The following is a 14,297-nucleotide window of genomic DNA, read 5'->3' on the forward strand; positions in this document are numbered from 1 at the left end:
TACAAAACTTATCATTTAAAATCAAACTATGCACCGTAGGGGTATTTTGGTAATTTCACAAGGGCTAAACATGCCAAAACTGGAAATCTGAGTTCAAGAACTTATACTTACTGTTATTTTATAAAAATAACTAAATACATCAGTAGGTATGAACCTTATATGTTTAATTTGGGTGTAACGCATACTATGCGTTAAAAACGCTTAAAAGTGCGATTTTCCGTTTTTTTTAAAAGAAAAGCTGAGATTTTTATATTTCCAGAATGCTCAAAAATAATTTATTTAACAAATAAAATCAGTAGAAAAAGGTTTGGGGTCAAAAGGATTTATAAAACTCATTTTATGGCTTAAACGGTCAAAACCGGCATTAACCGAATCAACTTAGCGACCTATGATACGATCAGCCAAAAATTAAATAAAAATCATCAAAAATCCCAAAATATTATATAACATCAGTGGGTAAAAAGTTTTATATCAGAAAGTGGCCTTAAATAGGTTATACGCTAAATGCGCCGATTATGTAACATAAAGCTTTAGTTTTACGATATCGGCCATAACTCAAAATCTGGACCACCAACTGATCTCAAATTTTCGGTGCAAGTCTATAAATCAGAAATAAAGATTTCTACTCTTTCACTTTTCCAAAAATCACGTTTTATATCAAAAAGGGCAAATTAGTCAACTTTAAGCATAAATCGGAAACATGCATATGAATCGGTTAAGCATAGACTCAAGTAGTAAAAATTCCAGAGAGTTACACTTAAATAAAAATGGTCAAAAATATACTCTAATACAGATCTCAAACATGCATGCATGGATCCGAATCGAGAGTCAACGAAAAAGTCGTTTTTATAAGACTTTCGGTTCCGATCCGAGTTTATACTAAAGATTGTCGAGTTGATTATGATAAAACACATTCTTATATTCATTATAAGTTATTTTTGATGATCAAACTGATTGCATGTCATCTACATTACCATTTACGCTATATTTCGCAAAAAACGATTTCTGTTGACTTTTTAAGAACAACTTTGACTCGACAAATAGCATGCTTAGAGTGGGAATCAGAGAATACCCTTTTGAGGGTTTGTTTCCCACATAAATACCAACTTATAAGTGGTTTCAATTTGAGAAATGACAGAGCCAATTTCGTTTAATCTAAAAGTCAAACTATATGAACAATGGATTGACTTTTGGCTAATAATCAAAGCTAGAACGAATTATAGAATGATATGAATGCTTACAAAGGTCCTAATGAAGCTTAGATAGCACTATGAGGCTGCCTTGACGACCAGAAAGCTCCTGGAATGCCTTGTGAAGTTTTGATAGTTGTGAGTGTTCTTGTTACTAACACAAGAACTCAAAATGTGATGCCTTTGATCAGATTTTAAGGAGTTTCAGAGGTTATGAGAGGCTCACAAGTGTCCCATATTGCATGTCCACCCATTGGTGAGTTTTAGAGGTGATACAAGCTGTCAAGCACTCAAAATTCGGACTCAACAGCAGCTGATCGCGAGTTTCTGCATCTGGGCACGGGTCGCGGCCCGCGTAAGGCAGCCCAGGCGGCCGCCTGAGGTCTGCAGCTGCCAAACTTTTATTAAATGTGGCAGTTTTGGTCCCTGTCCTTGCACGCGATGTTTCGGCTAATTATTTTGACTCGTAAACCCTCAAAATTGGTTTTTAAGAACCTTGGGACATTTACTAACATGGTAATGTCCTTGGTTAACTTTGCGCTCACCCGAAAAGCCATGAAATTCGACGTTGACGCTTTTAACCCCTCAAGTACGGTTTTGGCCATAACTTTCTCATACGATAACGAAACTTCATGAAATTTTTTACCACATATTCTAGTGAGTATATTTAGCATTACAAAGCTTCGGGTCTGCCAAAAGATCACTCAGAGGTATTAATTCAACATGTTGACACTTTTAGCCCCTATAGTTTGTAATTCCTCACTTTCGTGCAATTTCCGCTTCGTATGATCCATGATCCATCCGTTTAAGGTTATAAACATTATGTAGGGTTATCATAGAGTCTATTTATCCATTGTTGACACTTTGGACCCTTACGTTCCATAGTTTTCACCGTTTGTCAACTTTAGTCCCTCTAAAGTGTATTTTTGCATATGCAAAGTCTATGACACGTGTCGATGCATTATTGGACGTAAATTTTTGAGGTGTTACATAAACATGATGAACAAATGGTTTGGGTGAAATGAGAGTGTTTTGAATTGAAATGAGAAAAGTTATTTGAAATAAAAATTGTATTTCTGCAAGTGGTTTGTCAGAGATATGCAAGTAGTGTCTAAGAATGTCAAATCTTTATCATAAAAAGCTTATGTTTGTGTAGAGAATGTGCAGGTTTGAGTAAGAGCTGGGTGAATCGATCCTGAGAAGCTTGTGATTAAAGAAAGCCAGGATTTCGATCTGAGCAGAGTATAAGCCAGGCAACGATCTTGAATCCATGAAAGCCAGACTACAATCCCAGCTGAGAGGGGGAGTCTGAATATCAAAGAGTCAGGTTGTGATCCTGAGATTGCTGATGCTGATGAATTTAAAGATTCAACATTCGAGGAGGAGAGATTTCTTCAAAGGGAGTCTGATAGTGCTGATTGAAGAAAAGAGAGAGATTTGAAGGATGCTTTTCAGTGTAAGATACTTCGAAGAGAAAGCCCGAAGACTGATAAAGATTGAAGATGCGAAGACTCGACACTGAAGACTCGTCAACACTCGAGGGGGAGTTTGTTGGTGCATGCGTCTGTCGACTTCGTCTTGTATCGAGTCTTGTATAGAACTAGTTAGATCAGGGCACGGAAAATGAGAAAGTGGAAATTAGTGGTGATTTCCGCTTGAAATGACACCAGGTCATGTTCAAGCGAATCAAATATTTCTAATTCCGCTTGAGATTATCCTTGCTGATTCCGCTTGAGTTTATGATGGTTAATTCCGCTTGAAATTGAACTTGTCATGTTCAAGCGGAATCTCAATGGCTATATATATGCCAGTTCAAGCGAATCACAAATAGATTTTTCCGGTTTTGCAACGAAGTGCTGCGAGTGTCCGTCACGCTGTAAAACGTCATTATATCAATCAAATCGACAGGTTAAAAGCAATATTCTTGCTGAATTGACCTCAATACGTTCTGTTTCCGCCTTTCGTATTGAGTAAAATCTTCTGATCGACTCGTTCGGGTCCGATACGATCCTGCAGAAACTTTATCATCTGTCGAGCCTTAAGGTCCAGAGAAGCGCAGCCTAGGATCGAAACAAAGGCTATTGAATAAACAAGTTTGTGAACTACTAAAGGCAGGAATACTGAGAGAGGTGCGCTAAACAAAGTGGGGTTTGCAAACCCTGTAATGGTTGAGAAGTCTACGGGAGGATGCGCATGTGTGTTGACTACACAGATCTTAATAAGGCGTCGTCCCAAAGATTGCTATTCATTGCCTGAAGATCGATAAGAAGAATAGATTCTCTCGTGTCGTTCAGTGGAAATTCTTTTTAGATTGCTATAAGGATATCACCAAGTTCCGTGAAAGCTGGAAATGAAGACCAAAACAGCTTTCCCGCATGACATCGGATCTTTTGCTACCCAAAAAATGCCCTTCGGGCTCAAAAATGCTGGCACGACTTACAACGATTAATGGACCAAGACATTTAGTTGATGACATTGGGAAGCATATCGAAGTGTACATTGATGTCTTGTTGATCAAGAGTCCTGAAGAGGACTAGATGTTGAAAGACATTGAGAAGACGTTCAATTCTCTAAGAAGCGTGAACATGAAGCTTAACCCCAGTGTATGTTCTTTTGGAATGGAGAAAAGGCAAGTTTCTGGGTTTGTGGTTACAAATGGCCGGTTTTAAAGTCAACCCTGAAAAGATTCAAGCCATTGAGCGGATTGCCATTATCGCGCACAATCAAAGAAATGCAAAGATTAGCCGGCCGCTTAGCCGCACTCAATCCGTTTTTTGTCAAATCACGCAGCAAAGTCTTATCCTTTCATCAGTACGTTGCGCAACTGCGTAAAAAACAAGAATTTAAATGGACACCAGAAGCGGAAGCAGCCTTCCAGAAGATGAAAGAATGTTTGATCAAGCTCCCTACTTTAACTGCACCATTCGAGAAGGAACCACTCATTTTGTACTTGTCCTCTTCAAACAAGGCAATTGGTTCGGTATTGCTAGTGGAGAGAGATGGAGTTCAAACTCCAATTTACTATGTTAGTAGGGTTGCTCACCGATCCGGAAACACGTTATACAAACCATGGAAAAGGTAGTGCTCGCGCTACTACACACTCTGGAAGGTTGCGCAGGTATTTCACTAGGCATATAATCACTGTACTCCACTAACTTCCATATTGGCACCATCTTGCAAAAACCGGAGACATCAGGCCGTTTGGCGAAATGGGCAATTGAGCTGGGGGGCCACAACATCTTGTACAGGCCGCGCCCAGCTATCAAAGGCCAAGTGTTAGCAGACTTCATTACTAAAGTTCCAGAAGACAAGATCAAAGAATGTGAAGCAGTAGATTACTCCCATTAAAGACACATCGGATGAATTGTGGCTGTTATTCACTGATGGAGCTTCAAATGAAGACGCCGCAGGTGCTTGGTTTGCGCCTCGTCAGTCCAGAAAAGCATGAGTACACCTATGCTATCAAGTTAGATTTCAAAAATACCAACAATGAAGCAGAATATGAAGCGTTCTTGGAAGGCTTATGCCTGGCCATCAAGATAGGAGCACAGAACTTACAAGCGCATGTTGACTCTCTGCTGATCGCGAGTCAAATCAATGGTTTGTATGATGCAAAGGGAGAAGTAATGGCTTTATACTTGAATAAGCTAGAGAGCTGCTCCAAAAATTCAAATCGTACAAGGTTGTTCACATCAACCGATCAGAGAACAAGCCCGCGGACGCGCTAAGCAAGCTTTCTTCAACAGCATTTCAGCACCTCGCCAAAGATGTAAGAATTAAAGTCTTGAAAAACCCGTCAGTCCTGCTGCGCCAGGTGAATGTTATTGAGGTAGGGCCACCTTCGTGAATGACCCCTATCATCCAGTATCTGCAAGAAGGAATTCTCCCAGAAAACAAGACAAAGGCGAGAAAAATCCAGAACAAGGCGCTGTTTTATGAAATGAATGGGGGCATTCTTTACAGAAGATCCTTTTTAGGCCCATTATTGCGATGCGTGGACCCCCAAGATGCAAGCTATCTGATCAGGGAAATACATGAAGGCATCTTCGGAATTCATGCGGGCACGCGCATGGTCGTGGAAAAGATAATGAATACAGGCTATTACAGGCCAGGGATGCACGTCGACGCTTTAAAAGAGTTGCGCAAATATGATGCCTGTCAAAGGCATGCGCCGAAGACCCTGCGCCCAAAGAATGATCTGATTCCTGTATCAACAGCTTGGCCCTTCCAACAGTGAGGGATTGACATGGTGGGACCATTCCCTGAAGCCCAGGCGCTGTAAAATTCATAATTGTCATTGTTGACTACTTCACTAAGTGGGTGGAGGCAAAGGCCCTCGCTTCAACCTCAGCAATGATAGTACAAATTCATCTGGGAGCACATCATTTGCAGATTTGGCCTCCCACTCAAAATAGTGACCGACAATGGCAACAATTTTGCATCCGAATATCTTCAGACATGGATGAAGGAACTGAACATTGAGCACACTTTCTCTTCGGTTGCGTACCCTCAAGGCAACGATCAAGTAGAAAGTGTCAACAAAAGCATTGTTGAAGAGATAAAGGCCCGCCTGGGCACCAAAAAAAGAGGCTGGGTCGATGAACTTCCTAGCATTTTGTGGGCTCATCGAACCATGCCAAAAACAAGCAATGGCGAAACCCCCTTTAGCCTTGTTTACGGCTCAGAGGCGGTTATCCCAAGCAGAAATAGACCTCCCCTCGCTGCACTTATCAGCAGTTAACAGGATTGATAACGAGGCAGAGCGCCGTTTAGACTTGGACCTACTCGAAGAGAGGCGCGAGATCGCGCGAATCAAAGAGGCCAAGTACAAGACTCAGTTAGAGCATACTACAATGCGACGGTGCGCATCTGTACGTATACTCCAGGGGAATATGTGTTCAGGGACAACGAAGCCTCTAATGCCGAGCGCCCTGGAAAACTCGCACCAAAATGGGAAGGCCCATACTTGGTTCATGAGGTGCTAGGAAAAGGGGCGTACAAACTGCGCACTTTAGATGGCCATAACATCCCGTGCACATGGAACGCGTAACAATTGCGCAAGTGCTATATGTAACCACTCTTTATCTATGTTGGCCAAGCGCCTTTTTCAATTATGTATGTTGGCCATGCACCTTTTTTCAGTTACTTAATGCAAACGTTGGCTACGTTTTATGATTATCATCCTATGTCTTCTATGTTACAAATGCATGTTAAACTTTTGATTAGCACGAAAACACATCAGCAAATTACGAGCTCTTAAGTTAAGCCTCCAAGGTCCTCCGCGAGCATAGCGCGAGACCGGGCAACAATACTCCATAACGAGCCACACTTACATTTTTTCGCGCTAACTTAACCAAAGTTTCTAGCAACAATGCAATAATTGTAACTTGAAAAGTTAAAGACAAACTTAAATTCAATTCAAAAAAAAGCGCTACCGTACAACGTTTACATGTTTGGAAACACAAAAAGTTACAAGGCGTTCAAGCCAAAACAACCTATCACCTATTCATTACCACCATCGCCATCACCGGCTTCCTCATCCTCCTCATCTAATAACTCCACAGTCTCCGGAAGGCACGAGGATGGACTTCAGTCGCGCCACATAATCGTCATGCTTTAAAGCTTCTGTGACCAACTCCATAACAGGCAAGGAGAGATGGTCATAAACCTCCTCAGCTCGCGAAAGCATTTCGTCAGCCTGGTCAGTCACAGAGCAGTGGTGAGTCCCAAACTGCTTCCCAAGCGCTTCTTCAACGTTTTAAGCACATTCCACATACCCACCGCGGTGCCCGACGGCACGCGCGACATCCATCAGCGTTGCAACCACTTGATCTAGCTAAGTGGCGTTTAGTAAAGAATTGGAAATCTATGCAAAAAGAAAAGAAATTAGGAAAACAAGTTGAACCAATAAATATCTAAGGAATTAAAGAGGCGAAACTCACGGCAGCTACTCCTATGTTGCGCATCCATTCGGATTCAGAGACAAGAGTATCCACGATCGATTGAGCCTCAGCATAATTGTTCTGAGCCACTGGTGTGTAAGGTGTAATATGTTTTTATTAATATTTTAAGCCCATTTTACACATTAGTCAAGTTTTAAATTTATAAAACACGATATTCTACTAACACAAAACACACACATGGGCAAGTGCACCCATCATGAGCGTAGTATAGCGTTGGTAAGATACCGAGGTCGTCCAAGGACACAAGAGCTTTTAGTACCGGTTTATCCTCAACGTCTAATCAAACTAAAATTTTTGAGAAAAGATTTTTAAACATAAGAACTAAAAACTAAAAATGCGTAAAATAAAAATAAAATAAAAACAGATAGACAACATGAATCACTTGGATCTGACTCGCCTTTAATGTATCCTTTGATGATTTTCGCATTTTGGCACTTTTTAGGAGATTATCTTAGTTATAGTAGTAAGCCCCTCTTTCGAAGGTGACGTTACCCTCAACCCAGTGGTTTGAGTCAGCAAGGATACAATCCCAAAGGGTTGGAATATTAGAAGATAATTAATTAAGTTATTAATGCGTAAAGTGGTAAGCCCCTCTTTTGAAGGTGAAATTACCCTTGGCTAAGTGGTTTGAGTCAGCAGGGATACAATCCCAAGTAGCCAGTTTAATGTATTAATAGTAGTTTGCATATGAGGGGATCAAGCCATTCGCACCCCCGCCATCCAATACCAGTGGGTATTGAAGGAGGTCCTAGTAAGCTTGACGCAGGTCCTTGCAGGATCTATACACTGAATAAGGCAAGAACCTTACCAAACCATTCCCTTAACCCCCGACCAGGTAGCCAACATATCTCTATATAGACCGTAGAGTTATGAATGGTGAAAATCTTTTACTTTATATAGACAGTAAAGTAATGCCAAGACACCACGGACAAATGATAAGGAAGTTTCACCTTCAACATAAGAAACTAGTTATTAAAGTCATTATACTAAACCAAATAAAAAGTGCAAAAAGATTAAAAATCAAAAGTAATACATTAAATGCTTGTCTTCACCAAGTGATGTAAGAGACTTAGCCAAACATGGCCTTTGATTGACTAGAACTCTTACTATCAGTCTTGGATCCCGAGACTACTACACACTCTAAGGTGGATGATGGATGATGGTGGTGGATGTGGGTGTTGTAGTGGTGGCAAAGTGGGTGAGAGGTGGTTTGCCAAGGGATGCCTTTGAAGTGAACCAAGCACCCCTATTTATAGCCTGAACAGAAGCCCGGCCACGGCCCCGTGTCCGCTGGACACGCCCCCATTGCCAAATCCGTTTCTCTTCCTTCATTGATTGCAACTGTCTGCATTAGGCTCCACATGGCCCCGTATTCGCTGGGCACGGCCCCGTGTGCATAAGCATATTTGTACTATCAAGATTTGCAAGATTCTGCAAATCTTAGCGTTGACCGCGCCCCTTGCTGAGCTGGGTATGCCCCCGTGGTGGGTGTAGAAGCTTCCACAGCTTTATCCATTTCTGCAGACATCTGACCACGCCCCCGTGTCCAGTGGGCACAGGCTGTGGTCAGCCTTCTGTTTCTTGTTTTTTTCTTGGGGAGATGTTGTCGAGTGGTCGGGCATGCCACGTTTATTCCTTTTCTTTGTATTTATGTTAGTTTTTGCTGCATATTTAATTCTTTTGTCCGTTTAAGCTCATTTGGTCCTGAAAATACAAAAGGAAGACAAAAGCACACTTTTTCCAACATTAGTACTAAAAAAGGGTTAGTTTTATGCCTCATTTAATGTAATTGATATGTTGCATTTTACACACATCAAATACCCCCACACTTGAATCTTTGCTTGTCCTCAAGCAAAACTCTTTATTATGTGGCAAACACACCCAAATGGAATGGGTAGAAAAGAAGTTTTGGGCTTGTCTTGAGTGTCGGGAATCCAAGATCTTTATTGGGTTTTCTTTTTTTATTATTTACAATCCTATTCATTATGATTTATTTAGAACGTTTCATAAAAGAAATTATTTATTTGGGCATAACATGCCTTTTTAAAATTCCATTTATATACAAGTTCACATACTTCACGGGAGATCACTCAACACTCGACCGAAGATGTATTTTTGTGAAACACTCGAGACCGGCATGGAACTTACTTCTACCATATGCTTGCCAAGCAATCAATCCTCCTCCTTTTTAACTATAAACCTTTGTAAATATCAAGAGGACTTGGGGAAGGGTTAGGCTTGGGCTAAAGGTAGGTGGTTTTGGGTTAGTGGTTAGTAAAAAGGGCTAAAAGCGTAAAAAACGTTGGTCGTCGTAAAACTTTTTGTTTTTGTGACTTTTATTCAAACTAAGCATTTTCAAACAAGTTCAAAGTTACTTTGAGGAACTTGTTTGTTTATTGCTAGACTTTCATTTTTTTATAGAGAAACGTCACGAGAAAATGAGCTTTTTACTAAAATAAAGGGTTTAAAAGAAAAAGGTTTTGGTGGGTAAAGGGAGTTTGTTTTGTGGGTTTAGAAATGAAAAGGTTTCGGCTCAAAGGGGTTAACTAGGGGGATTTTGGTAGGTGAAAAAGAAAATGAAAAATAATGATGTTGAAAGGAAAATGGGTTATTCCTAATGCCTCTATCATTTACTTACTTGAGTTTAAGTTGGTAAGGACCGGGAATGTATCGTCGTGGCAAGTTCTAGAGTCGTAAGAACCAAGCGGCTATTCACACAAGAAACGAAAAATGAGCATTTAGTTTAAAGATGTATGTTTGTATGCTCAATAAAGGCTCAAAACTCACTTATTGTGGGAATGGGTTTATAATGTGATCAAGTATATATAATCAAATTTTAACTAAATTTGTCATGTCGTTTCATAATTTTCTTATGTTGGTTCTTTTTGTCACGATGCTATCGGTTGTAAATTTGTAAAAATATAACCTTTTAGAACTTGTTATTTCCAAATTAAACCAAGACAAGTAAAAAAAATGAAAATTTTTGGGGTGATTAGCGGTTCCAATAGAGTTTTGTGTAAGGCTTGTTATTAGGACTTGCGAAATTAATGATTTAGCATCCCCCCCCCCACACTTAAATTACACATTGTCCTCAATGTGTCCCAAAAATAAGTTTTTAAGTTGATTGAATGTGTAAAAAGGTGTTGAAAAACAAAATTTTATGTTACTGGGCGTCTCGCCACGGGCCCGTGTTAGTGTAACACCCCAAAAAACGTTAATGTTAATGATGGGTAAAATACCGTTAGTGGTGAAAATTTACCCGTTAAATATTAGGATTTAAGTAAACAAATCTAATATTAATTAAAAAAGAGGACAGATACTTTGAGAAAACAAAGTATATAAAAGGCCCGAGTTAACGGGACTTAAAATATAACAAGTTATAACTTCCCGAACCTATTAGGTTAACTAGGAATAATTAACCTAGTTAGTAGTATGTGGTTAAATGATAAATGGTGAGTAGTAGCTTCAATTTATCAAGATAAAAACATGAGGGACTAATGTTGTCAAGTGGGGAACTTATATTGAGTAAAAATAAAAAAAAAATAAAACACAACACACACTGGATATGTGTGTGCGTGCGTGAAATCGCCCAGGAGAAGAAGAAAGGGTTAAAAGCCCTAACTTCAGCAAAATCAACAAATTGAAGCTTGATTCAAGCCCCAAATCGATGCATGAATACATAGAAACGATCACCTAGTCGTGAGGATCGTAAGGTATGTCGGATTTTTGATATTTATGAAGTTGAGAATTCTTGATGTACATAAGAAATTCGAAATTGATGTTGCATGATTGTGGTATGGATGATATTGAAGTGAAATAGTGTTTAGGAGTAAACCCTAGACAAGAATATATTGAAATCATGCCTAGCTCAAGTAAATTCAGATTTTTGTTGATACTAAATTCATGTATGAGATGTTTTTAGGGTTTTGATTACTAAAAATTAGTGTTATGATGTCAAGAACATGCTTAAACTGAAAGCTGAATTCAAACAGCTCCTGATCAGAATTTACAGCCGACTTGTATTGGCTGTAACCTGAACAAAACGTGACAAAAATATGTGTTTCTTGAGTCTAAAATTTAATTCCAGGAAATATCTTTAAAACCCCACTGGAATCGCATTTTTTTCGACAAAAATTGAGCGTTTTATGAATTTTTCCGTATCAAAGGTTCAAACTGCGTTTTCTGGCAGAATTTGCAGCCCATTACGAATGTCATAACTCAATTTAGGAATTTAGTTATGATCTTAAGTTTTTACTGTAGATAGTTTTAAGCGATTAAAATAATCGCCAATTGGAATTTCGTCAATCGGATAAACAAAGAATTTTTAATAAATTTATACGTAAGCTGCAGTCAGAAGTGACGAATCTGATTGCAGCTAAGTAAATGAATTTTTACGAATTTTGGTAAAGATTTAGATCTTGAAATTTTAACACAAGGCCTAACCCTCCGAGAGTTACGCCACATAAAAAAAACATAATTTTTTAAGACTTGTAAACAGGTTAAACAAGTCACCAAAAACAGCCCATTTTTCAGTGATATGAAATGCCTGAATGAAATCGCGGTCTACTTGGTTGTGTGCAAAATTTGATTTCATTAAGAGTTCAGATGAAATATGCCTAAGTGAGTTCAATGAACCAAATGTGCATTTGAATATGTTGATAAGTCAGTTGACTTTTAAAAGTCAAACCGTCCAATGATTAAATCGAATAATAATTTTGATATGGTCGAATGATAAATTCGACAAAAAACCCGTAGGATGGAATAGTCGTAAACGATTATGACTAATATAACCGTCTTACAAATTGTGATGATGATAGTTTGACTCTAGACAAGCTAGATGAAGACTTGGGAAAGAAGCGGGTCAAACGGATCGAGTACGCGGAAAAGGACATAACCGGATGCAAGGTAAGTGAAACTTACACCCTTTAGTAAAATAAATGTTCATCCTATAAGTTTCAAATACAATAAGGATAATATTCAAGATATGGTTCCCGACGCGAAATAATACGGGTCCGAACTAATATAAATGATAAAAACCATGTTTAATGGTAAAAGAGATAGAACGGTAAATTAGCCATGAAAAGCTAATTATAAAAATGGGTTTTTGAACAGTTACTATACGTAAGCCTAATGAATAAAAAGAGTAAAACGGGTCAAATGGTAATGTGGATACCATTTGACAAATATCGACTAATAAGCACTTGTCAAGTTTTATGCTTACAGGATAAAGCGGCTTATGAATTAGCGTTGCTATGAATTAGCAAATTTTCGAGACAAGGTATTAAAACGGGTCAATGTATTGATCCGAGCCAGGTACGTATAATTATGTTGTAGTTAAAAGTGCTAATTTGGTCAATAATTGGTGAGAGTCTTTCTTCGTAAAATAAGAGACTAGAATTGACCAAAAAGCCCTTAACGGGCGAACCGGGTAAACGACCGTTAGAGTTTGTTTAGAAACTTGTTTATTGATTTTGAAACCCTTAGATACATATAAAAAGTATAGGCAAAAACGTTTCCGGGTCAAAATAGACTAAGAAGTAAATTGTGGATAAATGCTTAGATAGGTACAAATGAATCGGTGAATGTAAACGCCTACGTAAACTCTAGGGTGGGAGCAAAAACGTTAAGGTTTGACAAGCCCGGGATGGGTAAAATGATAGGAATTAACTATTTTCTTTTTAGAGCATGTAGTGAAATAATAATGCCAAACGGGTCGAATAATCACCTAAAGGATTTATGAGCCAACATGGATAAATCAGATTTTTATGTAAACCAAGGTGATAAACGGGTCCGTAATTTAATTACAGACGCGTAGGAAAAAGAATCGTGTAAAATGGATAACTAGAACGAAAGTTATGGCACTTTAAAGTTTGATTTTCGATTAATAACCATAGCTGGCAGATATGCAGGTTCCAGGAATGGACCTGCTGGAAAATGGTCTCCCTCGCACCACGAGAGGGAGTGTGGTAAATCCGGCGCGCCACGCGACGGATGTCGCGGCACGCGAAAGATGAGAAGAAGCCTCTCGCGTGGCGCGAGAGGCATGAATCCGAAAAGAAAAATACAATATAAATATAGGTAGAGGATCCTGTAAAAAGTGCCCAAAGTGTGAGAAGTGTGAGAAGTGTATTATAACACTACATATAACACCATATAAACACCGTATAACAATATATAACACCATATAATACCATATAACACTTTGTAATACTATATATCATTATATAACAAATATAACACTATAGGTTGTCTGATAGCATGTCTATGATAGATGTATAGTGTTATATTTGTTATATAATGATATATAGTGTTACATAGTGTTATATGGTATTATATGGTGTTACATACTGTTATACGGTGTTTATATGGTATTATATAGTATTATATATAATGTTATAATACACTTCTTACACTTCTCACACTTTAGGCCCTTTTACACTATCCTTACCCAATATATATATATATATATATATATATATATATATATATATATATATATATATATTATAGGTAGAGGATCCTGTAAAAAGTGCTCAAAGTGTGAGAAGTGTAAGAAGTGTATTATAACACTATATATAATACTATATAACATCATATAAACACCGTATAACAATATGTAACACCATATAATACCATATAACACTATGTAACACTATATATCATTATATAACAAATATAACACTATAGGTTGTCTGATAGCATGTCTATGATAGATGTATAGTGTTATATTTGTTATATAATGTTATATAGTGTTACATAGTGTTATATGGTATTATATGGTGTTACATATTGTTATACGGTGTTTATATGGTGTTATATAGTAATATATATAGTGTTATAATACACTTCTCACACTTCTCACACTTTAGGCCCTTTTTACACTATCCTTACCCTTTATTATATGTATATATATATACATTTGTTTTAGTTGGTTGATGCTATGAACTTGGTTAAACTCATTTTACACTACCAAAAATAACTTTCATGTTGGTTTTGATCATCGGTATATTACGGGATGCCGGATGATGATTAAGCTAATCGAAGAACCGAACACACGAGATTAAAGCTTCCGCACGGCCTTATGTCGTAACTTTTAAACGACGAACCCAACTACATTGTTGTAAAACTTTTAAACTGTAAAAGT

Source organism: Helianthus annuus, chromosome 17 (genome assembly GCF_002127325.2).
Source record: "Helianthus annuus cultivar XRQ/B chromosome 17, HanXRQr2.0-SUNRISE, whole genome shotgun sequence".
Classification (NCBI taxonomy): Eukaryota; Viridiplantae; Streptophyta; class Magnoliopsida; order Asterales; family Asteraceae; genus Helianthus; species Helianthus annuus.